Genomic DNA, 22,022 nt, shown 5'->3' with positions numbered 1-22,022 from the left:
TTCTGACACACAGAGAGCCACATTAGCAATGCAAATTCTCTGCTAGCCTGCAGCTTACCACAGAGGCATTCATGGGGAGAAAAACCGTTGCCCAGACATTCTTGCAAAGACGGGGAATGGGGGTGGCGGTGGGGAGGGTGAAATTATTTATCAATATGTGTGACCAAGCAAAGAAATGGCTTGTAAACATGGATGACTAACTAACCAGCCAGAGCATGGCGAATACGGAGCAGGTCAGAACACTTTGCACCTTCTAATAAAATTAGGGGATTTCAGAATATGCTTCTCCAGACGAGGAGGAATTCAAACATGGAATTAAGGCTTAAGTCTGTGGAGACCCCCAAAGCTCTCCGCTTGTGGCTAAAGGGGAGATTGTACAAATAATGAAAAGAAAACAAAAGGAAAATGTAACGTTTCGGAGGGGTGGGGGGGGAATGATGAATACCCCAGAATTTTTATTTGCGTGGCTTGAAAAATTAGCCTGGCATTTTGATGAGGGAATCGACAAACAATCGGAACTGGAATTTCAGCAAAGTCTTTCTTCTCCCTGCTTTTGTAGCTGCAAAATTCTGTCTCACAGGATTGGGTATCCTTTCAGCTCTGAGGGGACAAAGGTGTTTGAGGGCACAAAGGTGCTTCAAAGAGCATGAAGTCGGCCCCGGAGCATCTGTCTGCAACTCTTCAACCCCCACACACATTTTCAGGAGAGCGTGTAGCACAGGGGTAGGCAACCTTGGCTCTTTTATGACTCGTGGACTTCAACTCCCAGAATTCCTGAGTCAGCATGGGGAACTATGTCCCCTTCATGACTCGTGGACTTCAACTCCCAGAATTCCTGAGTCAGCATGGGGAACTATGGCCCCTTCATGACTCGTGGACTTCAACTCCCAGAATTCCTGAGCCAGCATGGGGGAACTATGGCCCCTTCGTGACTCGTGGACTTCAACTCCCAGAATTCCTGAGCCAGCATGGGGGAACTATGGCCCCTTCGTGACTCATGGACTTCATCTCCCAGAATTCCTGAGCCAACATGGCTCAGCTTGGAAACCTCTCCCTTTTCCCTCAGCATGGCTGGCTCAGGAATTCTGGGAGTTGAAGTCCACGAGTCATAAAAGAGCCAAGGTTGCCTACCCGTGGTGTAGCAGGTGCAAAGTCAAGCCACAAGAGAAAAAAAGAGAGATACTTCCAGAAGGGTGTGATCATTGCACAATATATCTGCTGAAGCTCTCTTTGCTTCAATTCTGGTATCTACAGACTGTGGGAAGAATCCAGAGAAAGAAATATTTTAGGGAATATCAAAAAGGCAGAATATATTTCCCCCAAGGAATAATGGAGAAGATATTTAAAAAGGCAGAAACTTCTTCACACACCCCTCTAGCCAGACAACTCAGCAGAAACCAGCTTTTAGAAATGCCGATGTAATAATCCATTCAGGAAGGTTGGAGCCTTCCAGATAGAAACTGAAGAAATTAGGGAGACAAAGACCCTTAAAATCTACATACCTCACCCAAATTCTAAGGACAGGAAACATAATAGGATTAACCCACCACCATCAGAATACCAGAAAGGCACACTCAGACTGAGGTCAAAGTGCATGACACAGGAAATACAAAGCCTCAAAACAGGAACAGGAAACAACCTCAAGAGCCCCAGAAGGTATAAAAACCCACCACTCCTTGCTACATGTGATCACCTTTTTTTTTCCAGAGCCATCTTTCTCTCTGTCTCTCTTTTTCAATAAACTACAACCTTCTCTCTAAAGCAGTCTCCATGTTGTTTATTCCCGGCTTGGACTGAACCATGATGAAGATTTTTCTTTCAACAAGATGATCTGTGCTGGTGATGAACTGCTAACCATGACTGAATTATATTTGCGTTGAGAAGGAGAACTTGTGGTGAAGATCCCCAAAGGTGTCTTTTCAAGAAGCAACTGGAGTTTTTTTTTCCCCTTGAAGATGTTTCATGCTCATTTAAGAAGCTTTTTCAGTTCTTTGGGACAATCATGACCTGGATGGCTAAGAATCTCCAGAGACATTGTTCTGAAGATGGCTTGCGATGCTCTTACACCTTCAATTCTACATGGGAAAAAACCCGAATGACCAAAGATCCACATACAAACAACGTGCTACAAAGGAATGATTTTTCACTAAATTCTGTTAGACATCATTCATCAGAAAGTCACAAGTACTATTGACTATTGCCACATGCCACCTAGTAGGGCAATTGCTAAATGTCAGATGAAGAATAGAAAATGTTCCTCAAATTCTGACAATTCAAGAATTCAGGGGGAGATATGGGGCATGCTAACCATCAAAGTTAATGAAGTTAAATTCTGAGAAGCGGTTGGCTCAAGAGAGTTGATCCAGATGCTGACTCAAGTTGGCTGCAGATCCCTCATTCAGCAACGATTCATCCAGGATAGCGTTAAATTGTTTTAAATCACTGCCTAGGAAGAGAAAATGTATTGATTCAGGATTTTATGCATCCCTTGCAGTATAAATGCTGTCGGTCAAAAGGAGATTAAAAATAATAATAATAATAGTCCTCGTGTCCTTCAACCTTCAATCTTCTTCCTAAGGATATTGAGGTAGTCAAATGGGTGCAACCGTTTCTGAAAACAAACAAATTCAAAGCATAGTATTACCTTGCTCATTTTTTTTTACTGCTAATTAGGGCAGAACAGCTAGAAGTGAACCCTTAAAACAGATGGTAATTGCATAGGCTCAGGGTTGCAATAAATTCGTGCTGATGGAAGGAGCTACAAATTGTCCTCAACTTCCAACCTTTCGTTTAGTAACTGGTCAAAGTTACAACAGCCCTGGGAAATTAAAAAAAGGATTTATGAACGTTTTACACACGACAAGTTGCAGCATCCCCGTGGTCACACGGTCAAAATTCGGATGCTTGGCAACTGTCGTACTTACGATGGTCGCAGTGTCCCAGGGTCATCTGATCATCCACTTTGGCGACCTTCTGGCAAGCAAAGTCAATGGGGAAGCCAGATTCACTTAACAACTAGGTTACTCGCTTAATGTCTGCAACGGTTCACTTAGTAACGTTAGCAAGCAAGGGGGCAAAAAGAGGGGCAAAACTCAGTTAACATCTAACTTGGCGCGGGGGGGGGTGTCAATTGTGGTCATACTGTATATTGAGGATTATCCGTGCTATTTGGATATCATGATAGGTGAGCTGGTGAGCCCTTTTTGAAAATGATCAACTCAGCCAACACCTAGGTCCACGCCCATTTTAGTTGTGAGTGCAATTTCACCATTTCCAAAAGACAGAAATAAACCAGTCTGGCTGCTATCATCCCAAAGGTGCTTTTTTTCAGGAGGCAACTGGACTCTTGGTTATTTTTTTCTTAGAAGAGGTTTCACTTCCCATCCAAGAAGCTTCTTCAGCACTGACTGGATGGTGGTGGGGTGGTGGTGGAAGGATTTATATTCCTCGCAGACAGTTGGTCCTTTGCTTTCTTTTTTAGAGAGTCCTTGAGGCCACTTGGAGGTTTACCTGTGTCCACAGGATGACCTGAGTGGTGCAAATGGGTGGGGAGCCTTCTTGGCTGCAGGATGTTTTTCTGCCTTGGGTAAACCTCCAAAAGGCTTCAATGACCTTCTTAAAGAATGCAAATGACCAGCTGTCTGCAAGGAGTATAAATCCTTCCATTCCCTGCCATCCAATCAGAGCTGAAGAAGCTTCTGGGATGAGAAGCGAAACGTCTTCAAAGGAAAAACAGGAACGTCCAGTGGCCTCCTGAAAAAAGCACCTTTGGGACAACCAGGACCTGGATGACTGAGAATCTCCATAGACATCTAGCTTCTATCATTATTGCTTTGGTTTAATTGCTTTGGTTTAACCTTACATTTCTCTCCTCTGGTTTCTGCGTCTGTTTGTGGTGTTTTGGGCTGTCTAGACAAAAATGTGTATGCTTTGGTCATGTTCATTTCCTCTCTGCTTTGTTTGCATGCAAGTCCCTCTCTCCCTCTCTCTCCTGTTGCAAGAAAACTTTTTTTAAATATAAAATCCTTCTTTATAATATTGTGCAAACTTCCCTGTAATATACACAGCTTTGTATACGGTATATTTTTTGACTTGAGAGCTAATCATTTTGAGAAGTGCAAATACCAAAGGACAACTCTGTTTTGACTCCCACATTGGTCTGTGGAATGAGAATTAGATGCATTTACATTAAAATGGCAATTGAACAATATTTTTGAACATTCTTCTAGGCAGAGAAATGTTCTCGTTGAGCACTTCTTTTAATGTGGGATTTCAACCCCCCCTTCCTCCCCTGAATATTTTTGTCTAGACAAATCATGTGAGTTGAAACTGACAAACTAAAGAAATATATTATTACCTAAGTGGTAACTTTCATGAGCATGTCACACTTAGCATCTGTTGTTGGTTGGCATTTGAATAACTAGCGTAGCCTAGCCTAGCCTAGCCTAGCCTAGCCTAGCCTAGCCTAGCCTAGCCTAGCCTAGCCTAGCCTAGCCTAGAATAGAATAGAATAGAATAGAATAGAATAGAATAGAATAGAATAGAATAGAATAGAATAGAATAGAATAGAATAGAATAGAATAGAACAGAACAGAATGTAATAAAATTATAGAATAGAAAAGAACAGAATATGACTAGACTAGACTAGACTAGACTAGACTAGACTAGACTAGACTAGACTAGACTAGAATAATAGAGTTGGAAGGAATCTTAGAGGTCTTCTAATCCAACCCCCTGCTCAGGCAGGAAACCCTATACCATTTCAGACAAATGGCTGTCCAGTCTCTTCTTAAAAACTTCCAGTGTTGGAGCATCCACAACTTCTGGAGGCAGGTTGTTCCACTGGTTAACTGTTCTCAGTATCAGGAAATTTCTCCTTAGTTCTAGGTTGCTTCTCTCCTTGATTGGTTTCCATTCAAAGGAATTAAAAGCTCAACCATTGTCTTCTACTTAGCCTTAGCCTTCATCCTAAGACCTTCTCCAGCAGATTCAGGGACTTGGATAAACACTAGTCAATGGAGATGGTCCCAAACAATTAAAGTGGAATTGGCCACCTAGCAGGGTGTAAGGGAATGTTAGGACAAAGTTAGGATGCTAACTGGTTATAATGATACTGAGAATGATAACCTTTTTTGTCACTTTTTTTCCTGTGGCTACATCAGCACACATTAAAAATGAAATTTAGTTGCTTGCTCTCAAGTGGACACATACATAACACACATTTAAAAACACACTATATACAACATATGTATAGACCTACACCCTAACATATACGTAACATATAAATATTAATCGTTGTCCATCTTGAGGTTAGGATGCTAGGCTGATGATTAGCAGGCTTGTCTTTGAGACCTGGTTGCTGCTCTGGGATGGGGTGAGTTCTTGTCATCCAGCTCCTATTGACCCAGCAGTTTCAAAGCAGGCAAGCACAGTAGAGAGATGGGTACCACTTGGGTGGGCAACTTAACAGGGACACAAAAGAAGCCCCTAACAGTGTTTCCTGGGCAACGCAGAAGTCACCAGCTGATCCTTTCACCGCGGAAGCGCTTCAGTGCTTCCAACAGAGAAGTGTAGTATAGGACAAGGAGAAATTCCCATCAAGTTCCTGCATTCGAAGATTTGCAAATCCGTTTTGAACCATTCCAACTGGAGCCAGATCCAAATTAAGAGTTATTTGGTCAAGCTTTCTAAGCCAGAGGTCCCCAACCTGTTGGGCACAAGGGACCGGTTCCGTGGAGAGAGGTTTTTCCGCGGACCGGAGGGTGTGTGGTTTTGTGTGCTGCCTCCATCCCGCGGATGGGGCTTTGCTTGTTTGTGTGGACCGGTTGCTGGCACGCTGCGGCCCGGTACCGGTCCACGAACCAGGCGTTATGGACCCCTGTTCTAAGCCACTTAGATGGAGCCATTGAACTGCAAAGGGACAGAACCCCTTAAGTGAGTGGTTGTTGTAGAAATTTAATAAAACAAATAAGTAAATTTGGAATTGTTTCCATTGCAAGCTTATCTCCTACCGTTTTACAGAGAGCAACAGACCGAGTATGTTTGGTGGTATATTTTGAGTTCTAGTTGTTTACATGTGACTATACTTTTCTCTCTGGAGGAAGAACGTGGGGATGAAATTCTCAAAGGTCTGGTTGACTCTACATTGGAGAAGATTTTTCTTAACCTCAGAAGGTTTATTTGCTTTTTGAGTCAAACAGTTTACCTTGTCAAAAGGTAAGACCTTTTCCTCTGTTGCTCCTACCAGAGATTTGTTCCCATCTTCTTTTCTTATAAATCCCTGATAACATCATTCCTTTAAAGAAAACACAACAAAATGCAAGAACACACACATTGCCAAAAATAATAATAATAATAATCCCTTTCTCTCCAGAGAGAAGAAAGCACTTGGATATTGTTGCTGAGTTTTCTGGAGACCCAACCTTGTCTCTTATAATGCTAGAAGGCGAAGGCTCGGCTCAGCTGTTTATAAATTAACATATAGCAGTTATGATAAAACAAAAGTCATTCGGAAATTTTGTTGTAACCACAGCAACCGCATCCAGGGTATTTTATCAAAAGTCTAAAAAGCTGCAACAGCAGGAAGAGGTAAATAGTATCTATTTCTGATATATGAAAGTTCCAAACAGTGAAAATTGGTTAATTCTTTTTTTTTGTTTTTGTTTTTGTTGCTGTTGTCTCAAAATAGATTGTTTTGCTCAACTCTCATTTTGATTGATAAAGTTACAGTCTGTTGAAATGGCATCCGCCAGGCAAAAGTTATTCCTACGTTTAATTGGAATCATTTTCCGCCTTTGTCATAGATTCCATTTTTCTCCTGTGAGGCTTCAAACCATATACGTGGTTAGCTCTGTTGTTTTGACACTTAACATTGGCTCTGGGAAATCTCGGTAATTGAACTGCTGCTTCAAATATAAATTTTGCCTCTATTTTGTCAATTGGGGCATTTGGTCCAGCAAAGCCAGGGATGTATTTGAGGTTAAACAGGGAACAAAATGGTCTACTTTAACAGCAGTTGCTGTGATTATTTTAATGGCGCTGAAGAAAGAATGACTATCTTGAAAAATTAAAAAAACAAACAAAGAAAAAACTATAGCATGGAACCCACTATGTACGGTGAAAGTTGGGACTAATATTTCTTAACACCATTTTCTTGAGCGCAGGTTCTCCCAGCGCTGCATCCTAAGTCCACTGCTGTTCACCCTGTTGACCCATGTCTGTTGTGCTAGATTTGCCACCAACCATATTGTGAAGTATGCAGATGATACAACAGTAGCGGGCATTATTCAAGAGGACAGGGAGGGTACTTACCGCAAGGAGGTAGAGGGTTTGGTGAACCGGTGGTGAGAAAAAGAGCTTAGTTTTAAATGTTGGAAAAACTAAAGAGATTATTGTCAATTTCAGAAAAAGCAGGCACAGCCACACTCCTCTGTGCATCAATGATTCACCTGTGGAGATGGTTACCAGCATCAAATTCCTGGGGGTGCAGTAAAGAAGTAGGTTGGTTTGGTCACTCAACAGCGAGACCTTGGCGAAGCGGGCACAGCAGCACCTGCATTTTCTGCATCGCATGAGAAAAGCACATCTTCCTTCCCCTGTCCTGACCACTTTCTACAGAGGGACAATCGAGAGCATCCTGTCATACAGCATCACAGTCTGGTTTGGAAGCATCCCTGCTTCGGACAGGAAAGTGGTGCAGAGAGTGGTGAGGACGGCTGAAAAGATTATTGGCAGTTCCCTCTCTTCCATCCAGGACATGGCACATAAGCGTTGCTTGAGCAGGGTCTGCAGGATTGTCTGGGACACTACACTACACATCATCTAAACTACACATCATAGTTTTCCTTGTTCCCTTCTGGGAGGAGGGGGCTCCGTGGTATCCGAAGCAGAACAGATTCAGTCACGGTTTTGACCCATACAGTATTGCGAACTCTCAAGCTTTGTCCTTCCATTATGTATTCAAGATGGACAATGATTAATATTTATGTGTTACTGATATGCAAGGGCGTAGGTCTATATGTATGTTGTATATAGGACGTTTTAAATGTGTGTTATGTATGTGTACACTTTGAGAGCAAGCAACTAAATTTCATTTTTAATCTGTGCCATTGGGTCCACAGTGAAAAATGACAATAAAGGTTATCTATCTATCACTAACAACCAGTGAATGGAGTTGGAAACGCTCAGAAGAACAGGAAAAAAACTTGTACTATTAAAAACAGAATATATATATATTTAAAAATTCCTAGTGCAACAATGCCAACACGGTTTCCTGGTATGGCATACTGAAAGACACTAAATGCTTGTTTTTTTCCCCCACTGAGGTGAATGTGCCATCTAAAATATTATGCTCTATTTTACTCTTGTTTATTTGAGTTTTGGTTTCTCTGCGGTATATACTTTTCAGAATCTTTTAGAGTGGGCTGATGTTAAGTTCCTCTAAAACACATACAAATAAACATTTGTTCAAGGCCTGGTTGCCTTTGATGGAGTCCTTAAAACCAAAAGTCTACTGATTTATACTTCTGGCCCTTTGACTCGAGCATTTTTCCTTGATACCTCCAAGGAAATTCAAGAATGTTATCGTTCATCACCTCTTAATTGTAAAATCCTTACTGGTATCTGTGAATGCCAGTATTCATTTTATTTTATTTATTTTATCTAAGTTAGAACAATTACAGTGGAATGACTTGCCTCCAGTAGCTGTGAATGGTCCAACACTGGAAGTTTTTAAGAAGAGACTGGACAACGATTTGTCTGAAATGGTATAGGGTTTCCTGCCTGAGCAGGGGTTGGAATAGATGACCTCCAAAATCCCTTCCAACATTACGATTATGATGATGATTAATCATCATCATCATCATCATCGCACAGTCAGCCAGATGTTCAGACTGGATCTGGCATTTTTGTCTACCTATCGAGTCCTTACCAAGGACCTGGGATAGGCAGATGTGGATGTTTGATGGTATCACAGATATTGTCGCAGGATGGAAGCAGTTCCTAGTAAGGCCGCCTTTTGCAATTGACTGATGGCGAATTTGTCAGTGCCGATGATGGTGTTCAAGTGGTGCTCTAGTTGTTTTGGGGATTGCACCCAGGGCGCCTATTACTATTGGTACTACCCTTGCTTGCCTTTTCCACAGTCTTTCTATGTCTATTTGTAGGTCTTTGTATTTTGTGATCTTCTCCAGTTCTTTCTCGTCTATTCTGCTGTCTCCAGGCATTGCCATGTCCACTATCCAGACTTTTTTGTCTTTCTTATCAACTATTGTTGTTGGTTGTTGTTGTTATTATTATTGTTATTATTATTATTGTTATTATTGTTATTATTATTATTATTGTTATTATTGTTGTTATTATTATTATTATTATTATTATTATTATTATTATTATTATTATTATTATTATTATTATTATTATCTATGCTTGGCTGGACATAGGGGGGAAAAAACCCCCAAATTTCTATCCTATTCATGCTACGTCCAAAATGTGCTTTTTCAAAAGGCAACTGGACTTGTTTTTTCCTGGAAGACATTTCCCTTCTCATCCAAGAAGCTTCTCCAGTTCTGACTGAAGGGTGGAGAATGGAATCAACAATTCTCCGAAAGAGCGCTAATGACCAGATGACTGCAAGGAATATAAATCCTTCCATCCTCCACCCTTCAGTCAGAGCTGAGGAAAGTTCTTGGATGAGAAGCGAAACGTCTTCAAGGAAAAAGAAAGTCCTAATGCCTCTTGAAAACGCACCTTTGGGACAAACCATGCCCCTGGATGACGGAGAATCTCCACCGACATATTCACCCTGAATTCCTTCAAACAGACATGTTTAGGTAAATTGCCCTCTTCCCCACTGTTTGATCTGCTGGTTTGAAAGTCATGTAATATTTGGCGATGTGATACAAATCCTGGGACACACATTGTGTTCTCAGCTGCTGCTGTCGGTGACTAAAGAAATAAAGAGTTAAAATTAAGAGAGAGAAGGATCCTGTTTTTGGTGGTGGATAAGGTTCTCCGTATTAAACTATCTTTTATGACATCCATTCTCCTTCTGTCTTAATGCATGTCTCCAGGGCCTGCACCACAAAACAGATCCTCACAATAGCTTTGTCATGGTACAGCATAGAATCAAACATAGTTTGACAGTGTGCAAGACAATTGTTATTAATTTCCTTCCACGGCACTTTGCAGAGTGACTAAAACAATCTCCTTGTGGTGGAGAACAAAGCAAGAAGAACAGCGAGTGTTGGAGGTAAAAAAAAAAATTGGCTATTTTCCCTACCCAGCTATGTTTGTCGTCTTTGTTCAAAGTCATCTTCTATTGATTGCAATAATTACATACACATATAGCTGGAAGCAGTGTTCTCGAATTGGTATTTAATTAAAGTGATGATTGATTCTAATTGTTTGGTAAACACATCACATTCCAGTATGTAAATAGCATCAACTGATGAAGGATAAAGAAAAAAACACACACACACACACACAAACCTGAAAAGGAACCCTAGAATGCTTTAAAAGGAGCAAGGAACAATCTCTGCAGAGAATGCCTGATCCGCTTCATCTGTTGTTAGGGTGGCATCTATTTGTGTTAGGCTGATAGCGAAGAGCCAGAACGTAAATAAATTATTTTTCTTTTTAAAATGTTTGAAACTGAAATTGGCACCTCTTTTGCACTTCCCCCCCTTCCAATAATAATTTAGAAATGGAAATTGGAGGCCGTCCGTGGCATGTGACCTTTTCCGACACATTCTTCACTTAAAATGGGATTTGTTAGTGTGGACAAGTCAGGATTAAATAGGCATATACTGTATATGGAATCGGCATTTTGACTGGTCTACAGCAACAATTCCCATCCACAGTTCTTTATAGTGAGTGGGGCTGAAGATCTAGATATCTATGGAGATTCTCAGTCATCCAGTTCATGGTTGTCCCCAAAGTACTTTTTCAGGAAGCAACTGGGCTTTCTTTGTTTGTCCTTGAAGATGTTTCGCTTCTCATCCAAGGAGCTTTTTCAGTTCTAACTGGAGGGTGAGGAATGGAAGGATTTATATTCCTTGCAGAGAGCTGGTCATTTGCCTTCTTCTAGAGCATCGTTGAGGCCTCTAAAATCTCCAAGTGGCCTCAATGACTCTCTCAAAGAAGGCAAATCACCAGCTGTCTGCAAGGAATATAAAGCCTTCCATTCCCCACCATCCAGTTGGAGCTGAAGAAACTTCTTGGATGAGAAGCAAAATGTCTTCAAAGAAAAACGAGAATGTCCAGCTGCCTCCTGAAAAAAGCACCTTTGGAACATCCAGGTCATGGTAGTCCTCAAAGAGTTTTTTCCAAAAGGCAACTGGACTTTCTTCCTTTGGAAGTGTTTCACTTCGTATCCAAGAAACTTCTTCAGTTTCCTTTGAGGTGCAAAATGTTTTCAAAGGGAAGAAAAAAAAGAACAAGATAAGTCCAGTTGCCTTTGGGAAAGCGCCTTTGGGCTGAAGATCTAGGAACGAATCCAAGATATAACAATCTACAGAAGCTTTTAATGCTCTATTTTTCCAAAATCCTGCTTTTGGCCCCTCCGAAGTATTACTACTATTACTAAGTAAGCCTGGACTGAATCAAAAGCAAGATGGAGACTCAACATCTATGCCTTATCTTGCAGAAAGTGGTTAATGTATGTCCACATGTTGTCATGTTTCCGACTGACGAACCCAACCAGGCAAACACCTTTGAGACATTCCAATCTCTTAATGTAAAACTTTATTGAGTACATCATTTTGGCATGTATGAAAGCAAAACCAGCTCTAGCAAACCCCAGCCCAAACCCTTATAGTAAAAGAATAGAATTTCCCCTCCCATCCATGAACAGGTCACATCGGCCAATTAAGTACGATTATATTGTTATGAGAAAATGTCTCTGAGTTGGGCCCGGCACCTGGTGAATCGTCCTTGATTCTCATGGTCTGCCTGCATTTGTAGCCTGCATTCCAATTCCCCATCCTGATCCCCAAGTTCATTGGCAAGCTAAGAAGCAATAATTGTTGCACCAGCAAAGCGAGCTTCAAGCTTGACACATGCACTCTTTCTGACCTAGAAGCTCTGTATAAGATCTATTACTGGAAAACTTTAAGGCAATAACCATAACTTTGAAGCAAATCGGTAAGACTTATTCAAATGTTATGTTTTTAAATATTTACACAAGTTTCATCCTCGCCCTTGAACGGGAATCTTTTCTGCACATGTAAAGTTAATTGCAAGATGATGGGCAATTCCACATGTGATCTGCAAAGGACTGGCCCTTGCACTGAAGGATATTCTAAAGTAAGAAAGGCGAACAGGTTGGTTTTCCCCGGAAAGTCTGAGGAAGTCCTCTGAATTTTCCAAGTAAGCATAGGAGAATAGCTAATTATGAAACCAGCTACTGTACAAGATTTGCTATATTCAGCTGCTCCATTTTACATCTAGTTTAGGAATTAGGAACTGTGTTAGTGTATACAGCATTTACAGGGTTAATACAACACCCTTAGTAGCATTGTATGTAAGAACATGTAGCATTTACAGAGTTAAATGTTATTTCCTCAAGAGATGCCTTATGGGAATTGTAGTCTGACTGTTTAGTGGATACCATGCTTTCTAGTTAAGTGGGTGGAGCTTTCACACTTTATTACAGGATTTCCTGGCTGTGTGCCAGGGCTGGTAACTTCTTTGTTCTAACCAACTATGCAACATGTGTGACTAACAGCTGTAACCACCAGTATAGCTGGGATGGGAAATCACTCTTTTTTTTACCTACGGAAATGAACAGATGCCAGCATTTCATATGTTGTGATGAGTTTTGACGTGTTTTTTTTTCTTTTCACTTTAAGCAACGGTGAAGAAGAAGAAGAAGAAAGTCGTGATTGTGTTAAATTAGAGATGGGTTTCAGATCTTCTCCTTGGCCATTTTCTGGATCTGTGTTGCCTACACAATCACAAAATTACAGAATTGGTCACCAACTCCAACCTTCCATTCAGTGCAAGAATCCAAAATATAGATTCACAAACTGCTGGCACTTTAGTTTCCACTTGGACTCAAGTCAATGAAGAAAGGTCTATCACCGTTTGGTTGAGTTACAGGCTTCAGAGCCAAAGTTCTCTTACTAACAGAGAATTTTGCCTGGCATTCAACTGGAATCTGTCTTCCTGTAATTTGAAAACATGTTTTTCCCCCCACATCCTACAACAGGGGTGTCAAACTCAATTTCATTGAGGGCCGCATCAGCATTGCGGTTGCCCTCAGGGAGCCGGGTGGGCGTGGCCTGGGTGGGCATGGCCTACTGGGTGGGCGTGGCTAAAGTGCGTATGGCCTACTGGGTAGGCGTGGCCAGCTCTACATTGTTGGCATCAAGGGTGCCTATGGGGGCCTGGGCAGGAGTGGGACAGATCTGAGGGTCTCTGAAAGAAGGAGGGTCTCTGGGCCAGGGCCAAGGCAGTGGGGGCCGTTCCCTCACTGTTTCCAGGATGGCTTCGCGGGTCACATGAAACCACTTCGCGGGCCGGATCCGGCCCCCGGGCCTTGTGTTTGACATGTCTGTCCTACAATCTGCTTTGAGCCTTCAATAAAAACAAACGTAAAAGTTCCTACGGTTCCCCCCCCCCCCCCCGAAATGGTACATATCACTTCTGGAAGTGTGTCACTTCATGTAAAGTAAAATTAAATAATGGCTGAGTTATCCAGCTCCCCGTCCCTAATCTTCGCCAATTTTGGGGTACCAAAGAAACATAGTTGATTCAAAAACTTTACACATTTTTCCAACGTGAAAACATTCGCCTTCAAAAGTGACCTCATTTATAAACCTTGTTATTTTCCTCCTTAATGGTGTGGGCACTTAGAATGGCTCATAGATAGGGACAACGAAACAAACATTCTTCCTATCGCCCGAAATAAATTTGTCTCGCCTGTGCAGAGTGATAATGATATTTTCTTTCACTTGCATGAAAGACCTTGATAAAACCTCCGTCTAGGGATTTTTGAGATATGCTTCTTTCTCCTTCTTGACAGGGACGTAATAACCATTCCTCACCGGACGAGATGTTCAACAGCTTCTAGGTAGTTTGAAGCAGCCCTGGAAAGTCAAAAGTTCATATCTAGGTCATTCTTATAGCACTTGGAAAATGATGCTGTGTTCTCGTGAGTGTGTAGGTGTTTTTCACCTGGGCTTTGTCATCTCAAATGTTAATGGGATGTAGGCAAAGTATCACGAAGAAAATGTTTTCTTCTTGACAATAGACAAATAATGGACCAAGTATCGATATTATTAGTAGTAATAGACATCAATGTCATATTACTAATATTCCTAGATATCCTGAGCCCAACTGGGGTTCTTCCTTCCTTCCTTCCTTCCTTCCTTCCTTCCTTCCTTCCTTCCTTCCTTCCTTCCCTCCCTTCCTCCCTCCCTCCTTCCTTCCTTCCTTCCTTCCTTCCTTCCTTCCTTCCTTCCTTCCTTCCTTCCTTCCTTTCCCTCCCTTTCCCCCCCTCTGTATCCCTCCCTCCTTCCTTATTTCTTCCTCCCTTCCTCCTTCTTGCCCACCCCATAATAGGTTATTTTTCTATTTGTTTATTAAAACAAAAAAGAAAAAAATTCCCCAGCTGGTCTTTCAAATTTCAAAAGATATGCCTAGATAGCTACAGAAGAAGAGCTTCACTTGTAAACTTAAGATCACATGGGAAATTTAAGTTCTGACTTAAAAAAAAAATTAAGCATATTAAAAGAGGAGAAAGGAATGCTTCAAAATAAAAACTTAGTTCAAGTTTTCTCCCTCCCTCCCTCCTTCCTTCCTTCCTTCCTTCCTTCCTTCCTTCCTTCCTTCCTTCCTTCCTTTCTTTCTTTCTTTCTTTCTTTCTTTCTTTCTTTCTTTCTTTCTTTCTTTCTTTCTTCTTCTTCCTTCCTTCCTTCCTTCCTTCCTTCCTTCCTTTCTTTCTTTCTTTCTTTCTTTCTTTCTTTCTTTCTTTCTTTCTTTCTTTTCTCCCTCCCTCCCTTGAATTCCTGCTGGCTTCCCCGTTTTCTACAACGGAAAGAGAAGAAAGTTGTAGAAATAAACTTGGATCCAATAAATGTTATGTTTGAGCCGATATAAATGGGCCTCGGTGCCATCTTGCTCTCCTCAGAGGGATTAATAGGAAACAGACTCAAGCTGAATTATTTAACGCAGACATGAACTGAATCTCTTTATTTTCTCCTGCTAAATTTTATAGCCAAATTTCATTGAGGACAATCAGGTTCGACCAGGATCTGACTTTCATTCGTCCTTTGTCAGACAAAGGTGGACTTTCACTCCAACAATGCACTATAATTGAATTTTAATGGTGAGGGACATTCTGTTATAGAAAACCTTCAAAAAAAAAGGGGGGAAAAAAGAAATGTCACCAAATGCTAAAAGGACACAGGGACATCTTTATACATAGATAAAAGATGCAGGCTACCGATCAGAATCATAATTTTGTCTCTTCAAAGTGCGTTCGGGCTGTTGAATTAGGCCTCTGTAGCTCAGGAATGTAGTACAGCTTTGGGGGAGGCTGCAAAAAAAAAAAAGGCAAACTAATAATAAAAGCAGAATGCTAGAAATTCAGAACACAATGGTCAAGATTTCTGAATCACACAAAATTTTCCTTGATGGATTAGCCATCCAGGTTATGCTCTTGATCTAAGTGCTTTGTTAGTAAGAATCATGATAAAAAATCCCTAGGTATCACAGATGTATTGGGCTTTATAATTCCAGTTTGGTTTTGTCTCTTGAAAACCTTTGCCACTGGAATCAAGATCGTGCAAAGTATTAATACCGCTTTCTAAAAACCCTAGTCAGGCCACACCTGGAATATTGCAGCCAATTTTGGTCCCCATTCTACAGAAAAGATGTTGAGACCTTGGGAAAAGTTCAGAGAAGAGCAACTAAGATGATGCCAAGGCCTGGAGACTACAACATAACAAGAACGGCTGCAGGACGTGGGTTTGGCTAGTCTAAAGAAAAAAAGAAACAGGGGGTGACATGATAGTGGTGATCCAGTATCTGAGGGGCTGCCAGAAAAGAAGAGGGGGGTCAAATTATTCTCTAAAGCACCAGAGGCAAGGATGAGAAAACAGTTATTGGAAACTGACCAAAGAGAGAAGCAACCTAGAATCAAGGAGAAACTTCATAACAGTGAGGACAATTAACCAGTGGAACATCTTGCCTTCAGAAATCATGGACACTCCATCACTGGAGATTTTTAAGAAGGGACTGGACAACCATTTGTCTGAAATGGTATAGGTTCTCCTGCTTGAGCAGGGGGCTGGAGTAGAAGACCTCCAGGGTCCCTTCCAGCTCTATTTCTATTCTATTCTATTCTATTCTATTCTATTCTATTCTATTCTATTCTATTCTATTCTATTCTATTCTATTCTATTCTATTCTATTCTATTCTATTCCTTTCAACTCCTATTCTATTCTATTCTATTCTATTCTATTCTATTCTATTCTATTCTATTCTATTCTATTCTATTCTATTCTATTCTATTCTATTCTATTCTATTCTATTCTGTTCTATTCTATTCTATTCTGTTCTATTCCATTCCATATTTTCTATTCCATTCCATTCCATTCCATTCCATATTTTCTATTCTATTCTATTCTATTCCATTCCATTCCATTCCATTCCATTCCATTCCATTCCATTCATTCCATTCCATTCCATTCCATTCAATATTTTCTTTTCTTTTCTATTATTCTATTCTATTCTATTCTATTCTATTCTATTCTATTCTATTCTATTCTATTCTATTCTATTCTATTCTATTCTATTCTATTCTATTCTATTCTATTCTATTCTATTCTTAAACTTATTTCTGTTTTTAAAAAAATCCATTTAAAACGTCCATAGCTTGATATTCGAGTGTAGGTCATTAGAAAAAATCAGAATTGCTTTGGTGCTTCTGTCAAAAGTTGCTTTAAATTTAGTATTTTGGCTCCCACCGGCAGAGCGTTATGCTACTTCTCTCTACCTGATTGCCACCTTGCCAAATGTTTACTGATCCCTCGCATTGTGCAATTACGCGACTCTCCTTGCAGTACTGATCTGTGACTGATTTAATCAAATGTGAAAATAACTTTTTATCCCGAAGACCTTGAGAAGTGCTTGGGGAAAATGGATCTTCTTTGCAGAATTGCAAGGTAGGATTACTCTTCTTTCATATATATTTTTTTTGCCTGCAATTTCAGCCTGAAAAAAAATCTAACCCAAAGATGGGTTTCCCCCCCCCCTTGAATTGCCCTCTCCCATCCTTTCCCCATGTATCGTGCTATCAAAGCACACGGTGAAAAAATTTCTTATCATTATTTTGGTGGGTTTTTTTTTAACTTGAAGTTCTCAGATGTCTTTTGTGCTTTATGCGTGTCTGAGTGTATCTGCACACTTTTGTGAGCGGGTGGTGTGTGTAGTGCTACTGCCACAACCTGGGAGATATTTTGCAGACCCCTGCAGTGCTTGGGGGAATATTTGGAAAATAAAATACAAAACAATGTTTTTTTTTCGGGGTGGGTGGGATGCTGCTGTGCATGCGTGGCATGTTTAAGCATGCCCAAGACAAATTTGTTAACAATTCTCTAAAAATCCTTTCTCAGAAATGGCAGAGAAACTCTTGTTCTTCAAATGGACCTTGCAACTGATTTTTGGACAGGCAGAATTCTGCTGTGATCCAAATTGTTATACTTGCACAGTTAATAAAATCACAGCCTTTTATCTAACCCGAGAAGGGTGTCGCAACTCTTTATGTCCAAGAGCATGGATAACTAGGTTAATTACCTGGTGGTTAATGAAAAGAGTAGAGACATTAGCTGCTTTCTTACTTCTGCCAGAAAAACCTGCATGGCTGTCGCCATCTGGTCCCTCAGAGACAACAACAATTTGAAGGTGAGTTTACTTCACTCTGTAAACTGCTTAGAGACGGCTGTAAATCACTATGAAGTGGTATATACCTCTAAGTGCTATTGCTATCTATCTATCTATCTATCTATCTATCTATCTATCTATCTACCTACCTACCTACCTATCTATCTATCTATCTATCTATCTATCCATCCATCCATCCATCATCTATCTATCTATCTATCTATCTATCTATCTATCTATCTATCTATCCATCCATCCATCCATCATCTATCTATCTATCTATCTATCTATCTATCGATCTATCTATCCATCCATCCATCATCTATCTATCTATCTATCTATCTATCTATCTATCTATCTATCTATCTATCTATCTAATCTATCTATCCACCCATCCTCTCCTATCTATCTATCTATCTATCTATCTATCTATCTATCTATCTACCTACCTACCTACCTACCTACCTACCCACCTACCTACCATGGTAGTGCAGTGATTAAAATGCCGCATGGCAAGCCAACTCTTCCCACTGCCAGGAGTTCAATTCTGACCGATTCAACATTGACTCAGCCTTCCATCCTTCTGAGGTATGTAAAATGAGGACCCAGATTGTTGGGGGCAAATAGGCAGACTCTGTAAAACCACTTAGAGAGGGCTGTAAAGCACTGGGAAGCGGTATATAAGTCTAAGGGCTATTGCTATCCATCCATCTATCTATCTATCTATCTATCTATCTATCTATCTATCTATCTATCTATCTATCATCTATCATGTTTCTATCATCTATCATCTATCAATCATCTCTTTCTCTCTCTCTCTTTCTCTCTCTCTCTCTCCATCATCTATCATCTTTCTATCATCTATCTATCTATCTATCTATCTATCTATCTATCTATCTATCATCTTTCTATCATCTATCAATCATCTCTCATCTATCTATCCATCATCTTTCTACCATCTATCTCTCATATCTATCTATCTATCTATCTATCTATCTATCTATCTATCTATCTATCTATCTATTGATTTCCCTCCCTCCCTCTCTTTCCCTCTTTCTTATCTATCTATCCATCCATCCATCCATCCATCCATATCTATATCTATATCTATTGATCTCTCTCTCTCCTTCTCTCCCACTTTCCTATCTATCTATCTATCTATCTATCTATCTATCTATCTATCTATCTATCTATCTATCTATCTATCTATCTATCTCTATCTATATCTCTATCTATCTATCTATCTATCTATCTATCTATCTATCTATCTATTGATTTCCCTCCCTCTCTCTCTTTCTCTTTCTTATCTATCCATCCATCCATCCATCCATATCTATATATCTATCTATTGATCTCTCTCTCTCTCTCCTTCTCTCTCTTTCATATCTATCTATCTATCTATCTATCTATCTATCTATCTATCTATCTATCTATCTATCTATTTATCCATCTATCATCTATCATCTTTCTATCATCTATCATCTATCATTTATCTCTCATCTATAATCTCTCTCTCTCTCTTTCTCTATCATCTTTCTATCATCTATCATCTATCTCTCATCTCTCACCTCTCTCTCTCTCTTCTCTCTCTCTCTCTCTCTCTATCTGTCATCTTTCTATCATCTATCTCTCATCTCTCACCTCTCTCTCTCTCTCTCATCTCTCATCTTTCTATCATCTATCATCTATCTCTCACCTCTCTCTCTCTCTCTCTCTCTCTCTCTCTCTCTCTCTCTCTCTCTCTCTCTCTCTCTCTCTCTCTCTCTCTCTCATCTATCCTCTTTCTATCGTCTATGATCTATTTCTAGCTATCTTCTCTCTAAAACCAACACTGATTGTTGGATAAAATGAAGATCAGATCAGAGGAGACTTTCCGGTGGAATGAGTGGCAGGTGGTCTAGAAGAACTTATGGGATTTTAAACTACTTTGGGGAAAAAAAATAACAAGAGAGTTTTGGAGTCTGGGTATTTTGTGTCTAGGCTGCTAGCTTCTCCAGTCAGTTTGAATAAAGGACAGCGTTTCTGCAAGATTAACTCAACAACTCTTTAAAACATCTGCCCTTTCAAGTTATTAAATACCTGGCGTTTAACCACTTTGATTGATATCGCTCAGGTCCAACTACAGTAGATGTATTTGGGAGTGAAACACCAGATTAAATCTACAAGAGATTAACAGAGTTTTGCCATTGATTTGATTCAAGTTTTTTTTTTAAAAAAAATAATATATATAATTGTTCTCAGACGTAGCACATTTACACAAACTATAGGAAATATTACAGGTTTCTTTTAAGGTTATACTTCTTAAAATATGTGCTAATAACTCTTCACTGTTAAAGGATCTCAGCGCTGTTACAGTGTGCTCCATGTCTTTTCCTCCACCAGATCATTAGAAATGAAATACCTTGAAAGATTTTTCTTTTCCTATGGAAGCAAAACTGGAACAATTTTGAAACCTAGCTGTTCTCTTTTCCTCTCCTTTCCTAATTTGTTTTTAATTAATAATTGCTTAAAAGAGAAGAGAGAAAAAGAAAAAAAAGAAGTGAAAAGAAGAAAAAGATAAAGAACTTTAAATCAAGGGTCTTCAAATTTGCCCCTTTTATGACTAGGGGGGCCTTTGCCCAGGTTCGCCTGGTGCGCCAGTTGCGGCCCTATCTAGACCGGGATGCCTTGCGTACAGTCACTCATGTGCTCGTGACCTCTCGTTTGGACTACTGTAATGCTCTCTACATGGGGCTGCCCTTGAAGACCACTCGGAGGCTCCAACTGGTGCAGAATGCAGCCGCGCGAGTTGTGTTGGGAGTCTCCCGATACTCCCATGTTACACCTTTGCTCCGTGAGCTGCATTGGCTGTTGGTTGCCCTCTGGGTGAGATTCAAGGTGTTGGTAATGACTTACAAAGCCCTAAATGGCATGGGTCCGGATTACCTACGGCAGCACCTGCGGCCGGCGTCAACTTCCCTCCGTCCAGTGCGCTCCCACAGAGTGGGCCTCCTCAGGGTGCCTCCGATCAGAGAATGTCGATTGGTGGCCCCCAGGGGGAGGGCGTTCTCTGTGGGCGCCCCGGAGCTATGGAATCGGTTGCCGGTTGAGCTCCGGATGGCCCCCGACCTTCGCTCCTTCCGGCGGGATCTAAAAACCTATTTATTTGAGCAGTCCGGCCTGGTCTGATGGGTTTGGGGTTGGGTTTTTAATATGGTTTTCAACTATTGTATATATCAGGCATAAATTATTTAATTGTTTTTTTTAACTTTTGTACTTTGTTTTTTAATATTTCTTGCCCTGTACACCGCCCTGAGTCCTTCGGGAGAAGGGCAGTATAAAAATTTAATAAATAAATAAATAAATAAATAAATAAATAAATAAATAAATAAATAAATAAATAAATAAATGACTTGTGGGATTCAACTCCCAGAATTACTCAACCAGCGTGCCTAGCTGAGGAATTCTGGGAGTTGAAGTCCACAAGTCATCAAAGGGGCAAGTTTGAAGACCCCTGCTTTAAATAATGCAGAGATATAGCACAGATATATGGACAAAGAGATTATTGAGGTTATGTGCTTAGTGCTCAATACAGAATATATCACTGATGGAAAAACTAGCTATAAAAACAGAATATGTTAAATTATTTTTACAGTAAGAAAAATAATTTTGGAAATCTTTGGGATCTCGGAGCTGACTGCCAAAGTCTCCGCTGATTTATTATGTAAGAATACAAAACGAATAAGACAGAAAGGTAGAAGAAAAAGTACTATAACACAAAAGCTAAACAGGAATAAATGTTTAAAATTGTGATGTGTTCCCAATTTAAGTTCTTTTTCCCAACAAAATCAGACTGTAGATTCTTAAATTTTCCTTTCTTTGTAATATATGGAGTGTAAAGAAGCTATGCTTGTTGAAATTTGTTATTTTTTTTCCATTTAAGCTGGTCTATGACTGCAATAAAATTGGATCTGACTTCTGAAAACATGTTGGTGATTCTGCCAAGTTTAAGTTCCCATTCTGATTTTTTGTTTTTAGCTATGAATCTCTTATTTTCATGGCTAGGAACCTGTATCTTGTAATACTTGGTTGTATGCCTTGGAATTGTAGTAAGCCTAGAGTAAAAAAAAAAAATAGTTTCATTTCAAATTTGATT

At 40.2% G+C, this 22,022-nt stretch overlaps 2 long non-coding RNA genes across 2 annotated transcripts in view; one reads left to right on the top strand and one right to left on the bottom strand.

Moving 5' to 3' along the window:
- Positions 1–22,022, bottom strand: part of LOC310640198 — a 477,896-nt gene that overhangs the window by 162,993 nt on the left and 292,881 nt on the right. The gene's annotated exons all lie outside the window — the stretch shown is intronic.
- LOC310640196 overlaps positions 4,499–22,022 on the top strand; it is a 250,757-nt gene continuing 233,233 nt past the window's right edge. Inside the window, exon 1 of the long non-coding RNA XR_014492491.1 lies at positions 4,499–4,597. This is a non-coding gene — a long non-coding RNA (uncharacterized lncRNA). The remainder of the gene's footprint in view (positions 4,598–22,022) is intronic.

Source organism: Vipera ursinii (assembly GCF_947247035.1).
Source record: "Vipera ursinii genome assembly, chromosome: 4".
Taxonomy (NCBI): domain Eukaryota; kingdom Metazoa; phylum Chordata; class Lepidosauria; order Squamata; family Viperidae; genus Vipera; species Vipera ursinii.
Note: the sequence above shows the minus strand (reverse complement) of the source record. Positions and strands in the feature narration are given on the sequence as shown.